A 13,609-nucleotide genomic window follows, 5' to 3' on the forward strand; every position below is an offset into this window, starting at 1 on the left:
CATTTATATTAGAGAAACATTACACTTAACTATCATACTAAGTGTATAAGGCCGAAGCCACGGCTCAGACAGTAATTCGGTTGAAATGAATTTTGAAGTATAAACCTACACTGTAGTTGTATTTTAACAGTGCGCTCATTATACGCTCATGTGATTGAATAGCAATGATATACTGTTCAACAACAAATCTGCTTTTTATACTGACAGGAAGAAAGTGTCTTCCTCATTTTTCCCACATCTTTTCTAATATTCAGCAATTGCAAAAGAAAAAAAAAATTGCAAAACGTCATATGCCTTCTTTTGTAGTCATTGACTACTATATCCGACATGAAAAAAGAAATGCAAAACGTCATACGCTTTCTTTTGTAGTCATTGACTACTATATCTGACATGAAATAGTTCAGTTCGTGTACTTCGTTAAGAATTAATTAAACATAACCTCTGTCTTTTTTATTTCACAACTTCATGAAAATGATAATATCATTTCATATGCAATGAGAAAAGACGTAGATTGCAATGACGTTCATATTTTGACTGCAAAGGGTTTTTTTTTTTTTTTTCAAGGGTGGGGGAGGGAGGGGGTGGCTGCGGGTAATATCTGGAGAAAACGGTTTATAGAAGACATGTATGTAAGCAATTTCTTTCTGATTATGTATTTTTCTGTGTGCTTCGAGTACGCACACGACACAGTGTTTGATCTTCGTTTCTACTTTGATGTTGTTTTGTGCTCAGTAGTGCTTGCTTTTTGCCTTGACATACATTCCTTGTACGCTACACCAAAATCGATCTCACCTGTGCGAACCAACAAATTGATTTTTCACAATTGTGCCAAGTGCATACTTATGAACGTACGTATAGCCACATGTATGTTAAGATCTAAACAGAGAACTGGTTTGTTATTTTCATTATGTAAAGTACCAGTACTTAGTACACCTGTCTATATTGCTATTTTCACGCACACTGTGCTGTCTCTCTTAGCGAAATTCACAAAAATTTACATAACAGTGTTAATGAACTTCCTATTGCGTATGCAAAAATGTGTTATGCCGGTGCTCTCCACAGCTACCAACTTGTCAGCTTTCAGTAATCTGCCATCCTGTTATTCCGGTGTCTTTGACCGCTCAAACCAACTTACTACCTGTTCTCAGCTATTTGTTATTGTATATGCAGAGATGTATTACCACGGTGCTTCCGACTCCTCTCAGAAATTTGTTATTAATGTTTATGCAAAAATGTGTCACCCTGGTGTATCTGACTCCTCTATGTAAGTTGCCACCTACCCTGAGCAAACTGTTATCCTTGTGTTTACACAAATGTGTTTCTACGGTGTTTTCGACCACCCCCAATAATTTATTGTCTGTTTGCCTTTGCAATTACCTCTCTGAACTGTTCAGTGCAATTGTGCCCTCCTGTAGACTAGTAACAACCACATTCCCTACGCATTATGCTCACGCAGATACCGTTGAATTTCTGACATGCCTTGTTTTGCGTACGGAAACTGAACATTCCTTAACCGTCTATTATCAGGGTAAATGTTCTTTCACCTATTTTCCTTTAAAATCCAACAGCAGATGTATTTTTGAGCACCTATTTTCTGTTAACAGCCTATCTTTATATTCACCTATTCTGTATCATGCACAATGATGAATCCAAATACCACTGTTAACTCGAACGCCGCTGCTGTTAGCATGCTTTATCCTCAGTCACCTGCTGATATGACACCAGTAATCTCAGTAAACAGCGAAGAGGGCGAAGATTCCGACATCGTCACTTTCTTAAATATGCAGACTTCTGAATTGAGACTAGATTTCGACTGTAACGATGCCGCAGTCCAAAATGTATTCACTCACTATCACACAGAGGATGAACTTCTTTCACTCACTCATAATGACGTAACTCAACTTTTTATTTCACATTTTAATATCAGAAGCTTAAATAAAAACTTCGATCAATTTCTTTCTCTTGTGAGCACGTTGAAAACTGAATATAATATTATCGGGCTCAGTGAAACTTGGTTAAAGGAGACATCACCCTCTTCGCTGCTTACAATAGACGGCTTTAGACTCATAACAAATAATAGAACATGGAAGAAAGGAGGAGGAGTCGGATTTTATGTGTCACAGAAATTAGATTGTGTTTTTTTGGAAAAATATAGCGTGATGTCAGAAGTTTTTGAGAGTGTATTTATTGAGGTCAAAACCTTGAATAAAGGTAATATTATAATTGGGGAGATTTATCGACCACCCAGCTCAAACCCTGCTGAATTTTTAGAGTTATTTTGCGACCTTATTTCAAGCAGTTATTTTGATAGTAAGACATGTTTTGTCATGGGTGACTTTAACCTCAATCTTCTTAATTACAACGATAATCTTATGTGCGCAGATTTTCTGAACCTTATGTTGTCGAAATCATTTATTCCCCTTACAAGAAAACCGACTCGAATAACTGATGATGTATCTACTCTTATTGATAACATTTTTGTAAATGATTTATTTTCTGACATCACATCTGGCATAATAGTTTCTGACGTCACTGATCATTTTCCAATCTATGCCCTTGTGTCAAATTTTATGACTACTAATGTTTCTCATACCCACAATCCGGGCATTCGTGTAATGTCTGAATCTAACCTTAATAAACTTAGGGAGAAATTAAGTTCAGAAGATTGGTCCACTGTATACTCTCAAAGCGATACTGATTTAGCATTTGAAAATTTTATGAATATTTTGACCACTAACTATGAATCTAGTGTTCCTCTTCAAAGGCCTCACCATTCAAATTACAAAAAAGTACCTCGACAACCATGGGTAACAAAATCTCTACTCAGGTCCATTAACCGCAAGAATAGTCTTTTTCATAAATATCGCAAAGATCCATGCCCTCGAAATAAATCAAGATATACTCGATATCGGAATATATTGACATCCTTAATACGTGTTGCTAAGCGGAATTATTTTTCGCGACAGTTTGTTAAATATAAACATGATGTGAAGAGTACGTGGAAGGTGATTAACGAGACACTCAAATACAAAACCAATACTGATCTTCCCAAATATATTTTGGCGGACGGCCGGCAGATTAACGATCCGGTTAGCATGGCGGAATCTTTTAATAATTATTTCGCAAGTCTTGGTCCACATCTTGCCAGTAAAATCCCGAAATCCTCAACTGAATATCATAGATACTTAGGTAATAGGAATCCTCAATCAATATTTTTCGAACCTATTGTTAAAGAAGAAATTGTTGATATCGTCAAGAATCTAAACGATAAAAAAAGTTCAGGATATGATGGAATTACAAATTTTCTTTTAAAAAATGTTCTGAATCAAATCATTTCTCCTTTAACATACATTTTTAATCAATCTCTACTTAATGGTAAAGTCCCCAATAAAATGAAAGTTGCAAAAGTTGTCCCTATCTTTAAGAAGGGACAGAAAGATTTGGTGAATAATTACCGACCAATATCTCTATTGACTTCGATCTCTAAAATCCTTGAAAGGTTAGTTTACACGCGATTATTGAAATTTCTCACAAATCATAATATTTTATCAGATTCTCAGTTTGGTTTCAGAAAACATTATAACACAACCCATGCTTTACTCACTTTTATAGACAAGGTAGCTCATGCTATAGATAATTTTGAGCATACAATTGGAGTTTTTCTTGATTTCTCTAAAGCTTTTGATACGATAGATCACGAAATTTTATTTTCTAAACTGTATCATTATGGAATTCGCGGGCCACCTCTCGAATGGTTTAAGAGTTACTTAACTGATAGAAAGCAATTTGTTAACATTAACGGCTATGATTCGCAGTTAAAACTTATCTCATGTGGAGTCCCACAGGGCTCCCTCTTGGGCCCACTTTTATTTATTTTATACATAAATGACCTTCAAAAATCATCGCCAATTTTATCATTTATTTGTTTTGCTGATGACACAAGTTTGTTTTGTTCTCATCGAGACCCTAATACATTAATTGATATGATGAATATTGAGCTTAGGTCTGTGCAATCCTGGATTTATGCCAACAAATTATCCCTGAATATAGAAAAAACTTATTATATGGTATTCAGTAATTCTTTTAATGTTGTCCCACATGAGATCAAAATAAATGATATATGTTTAACGCAGGTCAATAACGCGAAGTTTTTAGGGCTTTGGATTGACCGAGAATTATCCTGGAAAACTCATATTAATTTTGTAAGTAAAATTTTGTCCAGAAATATTGGAATTTTAAACAAGCTTAAACATTTGTTCCCTGTTTATATTTTGCAGAGTATATATTCTTCTTTAATATCTCCACACTTTAATTATGGAATTTTGGCGTGGGGAAACGCAATCAATTTACTATTAGATTCCCTTCTTCGCATTCAAAAGCGAGCAATAAGAATTATAAACCACGCCGGATATTTTGCTCATACCAACTGTTTTTTTCATCAAAACAGAATTCTGAAAATTCCAGACCTATTTTATTATAATCTTGGAATTTTCATGTATAAACTAACAACTAATGAATTACCATCCGTTTTTATTCACATGTTCAAAAGAAATCGCTCTATTCATTGCTACCCCACTCGTCAGAGTGACGCCTATCACCTTCCCCGTACTCGCACTATTTTTGCAAAGAAAACAATTATGTTTACTGGACCCAGATACTGGAATGACCTCCCTCAAGATATTACTTCTTCCTTATCCTTATTCACCTTCAAACGCAAACTAAAACGGCTATTACTTAGTGGATACACACTACCCGGCTCTTAGCAACATTCTCTTTTTTAATACCCCCAGTCTTTTGTCTTTGTCTGCAGCTCCAAGTTACTTCACGATACCGTTATAGCACTTTGTGTGTGTGTGTGTGTGTGTAAACACGGCGAAATATGTACAGTCTCGTTTAAGCGATACTACAGTATTCATGTGGTTCGTTAGTTCGTTTTTAATACTGATTTTGCACTGGTACAATTTAAGTTGGTCGAGATAAACATGTCCGTTCTCCGTATAATTTCACGCCTATAAATTCGGGAACCTACAGTTTTTACAAGCGTCATTGCTTTTATGTAGGCCCCATCATATTTCTGATATTTATTTGTGATATCCTCAGATGAAAATGACCATTTATATTTGTGTGTAATGTTAGTTTGTCTTTTTTTCTTCAAACATAAGATATGGTTGTATATGTTTTGTACTTTTGTTTTATTGTCAATCATTTTGTGATCCCATCACTGAGAAATGGAAATGGAAATATGAAATAAACAATGATATTTAAAGTTTAAATAAAACGACAATGATATCAAAGGAATCGACGATACACATGTACTGTTTCCAGGCAACGAGGAGGAAATACCTGAATAAGAGTCTGTCAAAACAGGTCTTCAATGTGGCTCCACACTGTCCTGAATCTGGAAATTTCAATTTCACACGAAGTTGACTCAGAACTTTAATTAGTTAAAAGCCATTCAACAGACGAAGTAAGTATGATGCCTACAGAAGATTACACAATGACATGCGAACCACATGTTGAAGGCTACATGGAGATATGAATCTTTATCATAAAATGCATCTTCGCAAGATCTTTGAGCTATTTTTTCAATTTTTCTCTTTTTTTTTTTTTTTTTTTTTTTTTTTGCTTGCCGAAGATTTTGCTGCCGCTCAAGGAGTTGCGTCCGAAGCCACAGAATTTCCAATGGCGGTCATAGTCTCATAAGATAGCTTAATGGGGAAATCCAGTCCGAATATAAGCTAATCTGATAAGAAAGAGTAAAATATTACGAGTTCAACGGTAAAATTTGATCAAAATCGGGTGAAAAATAAGGAAGTTATGACATTTTGAAGTTTCCCTAATTTTTGGTGAAACATGCAGTTCTTGAATGGTCAATATGAATATGCAAATGGCAAAGTAAGTAATAATGTAACCCCCTCACAACTTGCCATATAGTTCATGTAGTTTGTAGATGAAATTTTGAAATTTCCAGTTTTTCATTCAAACGCAATTATGCCCGAGGCTCAAATCCTAATTATATCTAAGTGTATACTATTCTGAAGTAAATCCACCAGGAATAGTATAATGTTTCAGACTTCAATGACAGAAACACTGAATTTTCGTCATTTTTTTTTTTTTTTTTTTTTGGTACACGATTAATGGAAAAATGTGAGGTTATGACATGTCAGCTCACTCCTTTGCATATTCATATCCACAGTTACATGAACTGTTTTGCAGGAATTAGCAAAACTTCAAAATTTCATAACTTCCTTATTTTTTATCCGATTTCAGTCAAATTTTAACCGTTGAACTCGTGAGACTTTACTCTATTTTACCTCTCCCCGTAAGAGTCTCGTCTGATCCGACGGTTAATCCGTGGATGCTTCTGTCTTTCTATTAAAAGTCGTCGCAAAGATGAAGAAAAACGTTTTTATTCTGCTTGAGGCGGCGTCCTCGGTGATGTTTACTGGTGATGTTTCAAAGAGCAAATTACACGAGTAAACGAAATGCGGTGATAATGTCTGGCACACGTCCGGGACGTCGTACATCAATATCTTTTTCCCTTTATAGTTTGATTCTCATCGAGGTACTTTCATTCACGTAACTTATACTTTTTTTCCACGACATTACCTCTTTTTCATCAGATTAACTTATTTTTGCAAGTTTATACATTTGTGCGCGTGATACAGATGGAGCTATGTTACAGTTACGTAATACCTCAAACAGAAAAATGAGCTGCACAGACACGTCCAGCGGTCCTCTCATTACCTCTCGCCTTAAGAGTCTCGTCAATCCGTGGATGCTTTTGTCTTTCTATTAAAGGTCGTCGCGCTGGCGCAAAGATGAAGAAAAGATGAAGAAAAATGTTTTTTATTCTGCTTGAGGCGGCGTCCTCGGTGATGTTTACTGGTGATGTTTCCAAGAGCAAATTACACGAGTAAACGAACTTGCGGTGATTATGTCTGGCACACATCCGGGACGTGCAGGAGAGGAACCGCTAATGAACACATTGTCATCACACCCTGTCTCGAAATAGGAGCAAAGATGGACTACACAATAGGAATGCTCAAATCCAGCTCTGATCGTCAGTCTTTGGTTTTTATGTTGCGTTTCCTGAGAAAGTTCCCGAAATTTCAAAGGGTTATGGTTAGTGAACACCTTGATCGGATGCTGGGATCTATTGACATACAGCTTAAAGGTGAAATCCAGTCCAAAAATAAGTTTGGGGCGCAACAACAGCAAAATATCAAAAAAGAAAAAAAGAAAAAAAAAAGAAATAGAGCAAATGTTGACGAGTATCTACAGTCCTACATGATAACGGTCAATATTATGCAATTAGTGCATGCTCTATCATGCACAATACTGGATTGTAGAATGACAAGTACTGAATATTCCGATTGTCGTTTTGTTGGCGGCCTCGGTTATGAATGATAAATTAGTATTTCGAGTTCTAGTCTAGTACTGGTGCATCAACAGAACATGATTATGCACTCTCAAATTGTTATAGTTAATTCTCTTGATCGTAATGCGTTTTCCATAGGTCTAGACCCTATTAGATCTGATACTGATTTCGTGCAAAAACTCTTGCCTATATTACGTACAGCTAGCCATGTAGTGCTGAGCAGACTTGCGGCCAGGTAAACGGCGAGCTTACTGCGTCTACCAGTGCCATAACGCAAAAAGAGGTCTTTACGGCAGGCTTTATGCCCCAGTCACACAGTGCTTTACGATGGGTTACGTCCGCCGCGGATAGATACGGATGAGTGGACGCAGGGGGACGCAGCGTAGACGTAACTGTCCGTACCTCACCCGTATAGAAACGCAAAATGACGGCAACAAGCCTGCGAAGTTTTGAAATGTTCAAAATTTCGCAGAGGGACTCCACGGATGCAGACTTACGCAATTAACCGTAACCAAATGTAATCATCTGTAACTGAACGTAACTATCCGTAGCTTTGACGCAGGCCATCCGCAAAAAGTTTTACCTCCCGTCCCTTTGCGTTCGTTTACGTCCACCGTGAGTATCCGAAAGTAACCGCAAGTCAACGTATAACAACACTTGCGTCCGCTTCCGGATATTTGCGGACAGTTACGGATGCTGCGGACGATTACGTCCTTTGACGTTTTCCGTTTTTTACTCGCATGGGAACACAGAGACTCGTGGGGAAGCCACACAACTCGTGTTGCCAAGCTGCAGCGCCTTTACCTGAAGGAATGCCACAACACAGTCGGAGCAGTGGAGAGGCAGAACCGCATGGTCAAGTTATGAAATTTCTCGCACGAATGATTATTTTAGGTGGCCCCCATATACACATGACGTCGGTTAGCTTGGTGCTGAACTTTTTTTTTTGGCACTCTTTGAATGTGTAATATTTTTTGAAAAGGGCAATATTTTTTGGTAGAGGATTGGGTGACAGCATTTCATTCACTTTTCTGGCCGGGGAAAGTGTTGGACAGCGAGAAACTATAAAAAATGAGAACAAATTAAATATTTCTCTATAGTCTTATACCCACTTTACGCTCGATGGAATGTATATATATATATATATATATATATATATATACATTATATATATATATATATATATATATATATATAATATTATATATATATATATATATACATTATATATATATAATATATATATCGTCGCTTGCCCGGAAGAAGGGAACGAGCGCGCGAATACGCGTAAAAATAGATTTCGAGAAAAGACCTGCATGAGGTAAGATCATAAGCAATATCATAAGATTTGTAGATTATTCATTATAGCCACTTTAGCTAGTACCAAATTGGAATATTATCTGTTCACTTGTGAATTTTCAGCAGTATTGATATTCAAATATCAAAGATATAGTCAATTGAAACTTTAAATTGCGATTTTCTCGAAATCTATTTTTTACGCGTATTCGCGCGCTCGTTCCCTTCTTCCGGGCAAGCGACGATATATAATATATATATATATATATATATATATATATATATATATATATATAATTATATATACATATTATATCAGGGCTCGACACTAATGGTGGCCAGGTGGCCCGGGGTGGCCAGGTGGCCCGGGGCCACCAAAAATGAAAGCTGGGCCACCAAATTTCAAAAAAGGGCAAATTTGGTGGCCCACCTCGGGCCACCAAAGTTTTTTGAAAAGTGTCATTTATTTATGTTAAGACGTTGCAACCCATGTGCCTGTCAATGAACATTTATACTTAGTCTTACTTAGTCTTCAGCAGTTAAATTTGTTTAAAGGATGGATGAAAAGGACTGAATGAGTGCCTCAGAGTGAGTGTTGCGAGTTGTTGAGGTTTATTTATGAGTAGATATGTCCAACTTCCAATTCTTACTATGGTAAAACTTAAATAGTTGACTCATCAAAAAAAGCAGGAATTTTAACGTTTTTTATTTATTTTTTTTTTTTGGGGGGGGGCACCAAATTTTTCTCTCGGGCCACCAAAAATTTGAAATTGATGATTTTGGTGGCCCCATCGGGCCACCAAATAAAAAAGTTTGTGTGGAGCTTTGCATATAAATATATATATATATATATATATATATATATATATATGTATGTAAACGAGAGTAAAGAGGCGGTAGACGTTGCTTAATCCTCACAAGTGAGTTTACTCAAGCTTTCGGGCTTCCTGCCCTTTGTCAAGACTGGGGACAAGATACAAAACATGGATATCATATACACAAATAGAAAATAATAATGATGATCAAAACAATAGCGGAACTGATAACTACAGTGAAAGAGGCAGAGACGGCAGGGAATAATTACACAGGTGGGGGTGAATATATGCGTCAATCTTGCATAATATAACATGCAGATATACAGTCACAAACAAGCATACAAAATATAAACATTTACAAATACAGTGTACGTATGACTAAACATCTGCACACACACAATGGATACGGATGTGTGCGCACAATACGGAAGCTCCTCGCGCATGTCAAAGCAGGCAACCATATAAACAATAACGGCAATTAATGAAATCATAATAGTAATTAAATCAAGGAGTGTGTGTATGAATAAGCGGAACATAGGTACACACAAAAAGAGCACATAAGTGCCGTCACATTATTATACACTCATTCCCGGTTAAGAACGCTACTTAGGATTAAGCAACGTCTACCGCCTCTTTACTCTCGTTTACATACACACTCCAAAAAGATGCGACGACCCAGGGGTTCATCATTAGCTGAAGACACACGACTCACACTTTTATATATATATATATATATATATATATATATATATATATATATATATATATATATATATATATATGTATATTGTATTTGGGTGTGGGAGGGGTGTTCGAAAGTCCTAATGTCGTTTTTTTTTCTGGAAATTCAATAAGCATTGCTTTATTATAACAATCTCCTTAACATAACCCAGTAACTCATGAATATCACTGCACAATGACAGCGTAACCACAGTTTGTCTATTCCATGACTTTAAGTAATATTTTCTTACTCTAATGTTTCACTTTGTCGATCTATATTGTACTTTATCTGTGGTATAATTATGTTATGTATTCTTTACATTTATGATGTTACTTCATATTTGAGTTGCTCAAATAGAATTCAAACTTCAAGTTCAAAATCTCATCTTTTATTACTGTAAAGCAAATTAAAGGAATACGAAAGCTTTTCACAACTTGTACGTAATTCAATTTCAGTTTTCCACAGTGTACAATATAAGACAGTCCAATATGTGATAAACTTGCTGTCATAATACACTGACTTGGCAGGGATCGTCAGAAGAAAACCATATTGTCCATTGTCATGTATAACAATCTGTAACTATCCGTAACATCCGAAAATATCCGCAACTTTCCGTAAATATTAGCAATTGTCCGCAAGTGTTCAGAACTATTCGGAAGTTTACGAAAGTTGAAAGAACAAATTACGCGCCAATCCGTAAGAATATCCGCAAGTGAACACAAGTATTCGCATTTGGTCGTATCTGTCCGTATCACCCGCATTTTTCCCCGTATGTTTTGTGAAAATTTTCTGGTGACGGCAAGGGATCCGCGGGAGTCCGCAGAAAAAATGACTTTTTTTGGACGTAACGGCGGACGCAGAGCATTTTGTGACTGGGGCCTAACCCTTATACCAACAATGTACGTATTGGATACGTCCTTGCCCCATATCACTGGGCAGATAATTCCATAGCCACGATGTAAATGTTTTGGTATAGAGCACAGCTGCGCTACACAGCGAGATTTCATACGAACACGTGATGATTTGATTTGATTTGATTTATTCATTCTCCGTATGGCATCATTTACATCTTTTTTTATCAACATAATCAAACATAATATATACAAATATGAAACTCCTCATTATAGCTCGTTTCTACAATTTCAACAATTTTGATTACAAATACATTTGTGACACAATTACAGTACATGTGTTATGAATTACCAAACAGAACGGTCGCCAATAATAAGCTATAAGCTTGACCCTTTGGCAATCGATGATACAATACGTTAATGCAATAAGAGAAGGGGGGGGGGGATGTCCAACATGATGCTCGTGGATAAGGGGGATAATAGGAGAGACAGAAAGAGCAAGAAAGAGAGGGTGATAGAAGCCTTCCGATACCAGGCTTGCCAGATCAAACTCACAATAAATACATACACGTGCACATGGTTATAGATTTACAGTAATGTATTCACATTTCACGCACAAATAGACATGATACAGCGTTGCTATTGTCGAATAAAGGTTACATGAATTAAGAATAGAAGAGAAATAAGAACATGATGCGATGTAACCAATAACAACGAATGTTATACTTAGTCAAAATCTACTATAAAGGAACGCTGCGAAGTTGCTACTAGGTTTAAATGATATCAACGAAAATATTAATAAAAATTATATTGAGAGCAATCACATATTATGTTATGTATCGCAGGGAGTCAAAGAATGAGGTACGATTAGAATCAACACGGCATAAGACTAGTGAAAAATGACCCCCCCCCCCCCCCAAAAAAAAAAAAAAAAAAAAAAAATCCGACAGAATCGGATTGAAAATACAGAGAAAATATATACATAGGAGGGGAACAAGATAAGTGCATGCTTGTGAACTATACATAATACAGGAAAATGAGCAATGACGTGTTAACTGTAAAAACAAAAAAGATGAGTAATGAAACGGACAACAACAAAAAACCAACATGTTGAGTTAGAGAAACATCGTGGAGAGAGAAGAAAAGGGAACTTAATGTGAATTTATCAAAAAGAAGAAGAAGAAAAAAAAAAGAGATAATGACGAAGAAGACGTATGACTTCTTCGTATGAACAGAGTGTATGGAAAGAAACAGTAAAAACAAATGCAGATATCAACGAAATATGCGTAGCGGAGGTAAACATTCTCGCTAATGAGTGGAATGGTCATCAAGAGTGAAGCAGGCATGTACCATCAGTTCGACTGATTACCGAGAAATTTTATTGCGTCAACTCCGTATATAGTGAAGATGCTCAAGGCTCTGCTACCTGTAAGAAAAGTAACGTTAGATAGAGAGACAGAGAAAGCGTCTGAGACAGACTGACAGACAGACAGACACAGAGAGAGAGAGAGAGAGAGAGAGAGAGAGAGAGAGAGAGAGAGAGAGGGAGAGGAAAGACCCAACTCAAAGGCGTGATTGAACAAGCTAGCATGCCTTGAAGCAGGTCTCATGTATTAATCTGAAGATGAAAATGGTTTGAAGTACTTTTGTGGAGATCTTACTGTTTGGTTTTCTATTATTTCACACTCCCAATACATGTGCTATAATTCAGTCAGATCATTTGATTCACGTTATCCCGAGTGGTTCCCAAATGACGTGTTCTCTTATTCTTTAATCTGTAAATGTATATCTCAGTTTTATATTCAGATGTACACACTGTATGTTCTATTGTCTTGTAAACAAAAAGAAATGACTGTATGTGTTTGTAATATGATAATATTCCATGTCGAAAAATCCTCATAAATGCATTTTAATTTGAAAGCATCAATCATTGTTTTATCATTTTGTAAGAATACTTATAAGATCAAGAAAGAATAATCAACCTACGTATGAAACCACGTGAAGTAACAAAGAATAGCAATGCGCACTTTGGAAGATTGACTACAACAACAAAGTTGAAAAGTGCACTTAAGTGGAATAATTGACTGAAGGAATTAATGCATAATCTGTAGTGTCAAGCAACGTTTAAAATGGAATGATTGACGGCAAGTAGCGACATTCAGTCAGTGTAGGGGAAAAAATCGTGCACGCGATGTCTGTAACAAAAAAAAAAAAACAAAACAAAAAAAAAAGAGTTCCCGAACCAATTTCAGCTTTTTGTATATCATTCCTCCGCCAGGGGTCAATAGATGGCGCCTTTAAAATGTACATTTCCGCACATATTGATATCGGGGATTTTTGATAGCTCAAATCAAAGCATAATTTCCTAAAATTGCATACATGGGACTTTTTTTGATCAACGCTACCGTACAAAATTGTCATTTTTAAATGCTGGAGACACTGTTCAGTGTATGAATGATTGGTTTTATTGTCACGTGACCATTCGCATAACTTGTAAGCAAGGTTGTTAATTGCAATACATTCTATATTTCCAATATTCTTTCAA

General features: G+C 36.3%; 1 protein-coding gene across 1 annotated transcript in view; it reads left to right on the forward strand.

Annotated features, from left to right (window-relative positions):
• LOC139737737 (melatonin receptor type 1B-like) overlaps window positions 1–13,609 on the forward strand; it is a 29,203-nt gene that overhangs the window by 11,607 nt on the left and 3,987 nt on the right. The window lies entirely within an intron of this gene.

Source organism: Diadema antillarum, unplaced genomic scaffold (assembly GCF_040938485.1).
Source record: "Diadema antillarum isolate AM-2024a unplaced genomic scaffold, OU_Dant_1.0 seq00000702_RagTag, whole genome shotgun sequence".
In the NCBI taxonomy this organism is placed as follows: domain Eukaryota; kingdom Metazoa; phylum Echinodermata; class Echinoidea; order Diadematoida; family Diadematidae; genus Diadema; species Diadema antillarum.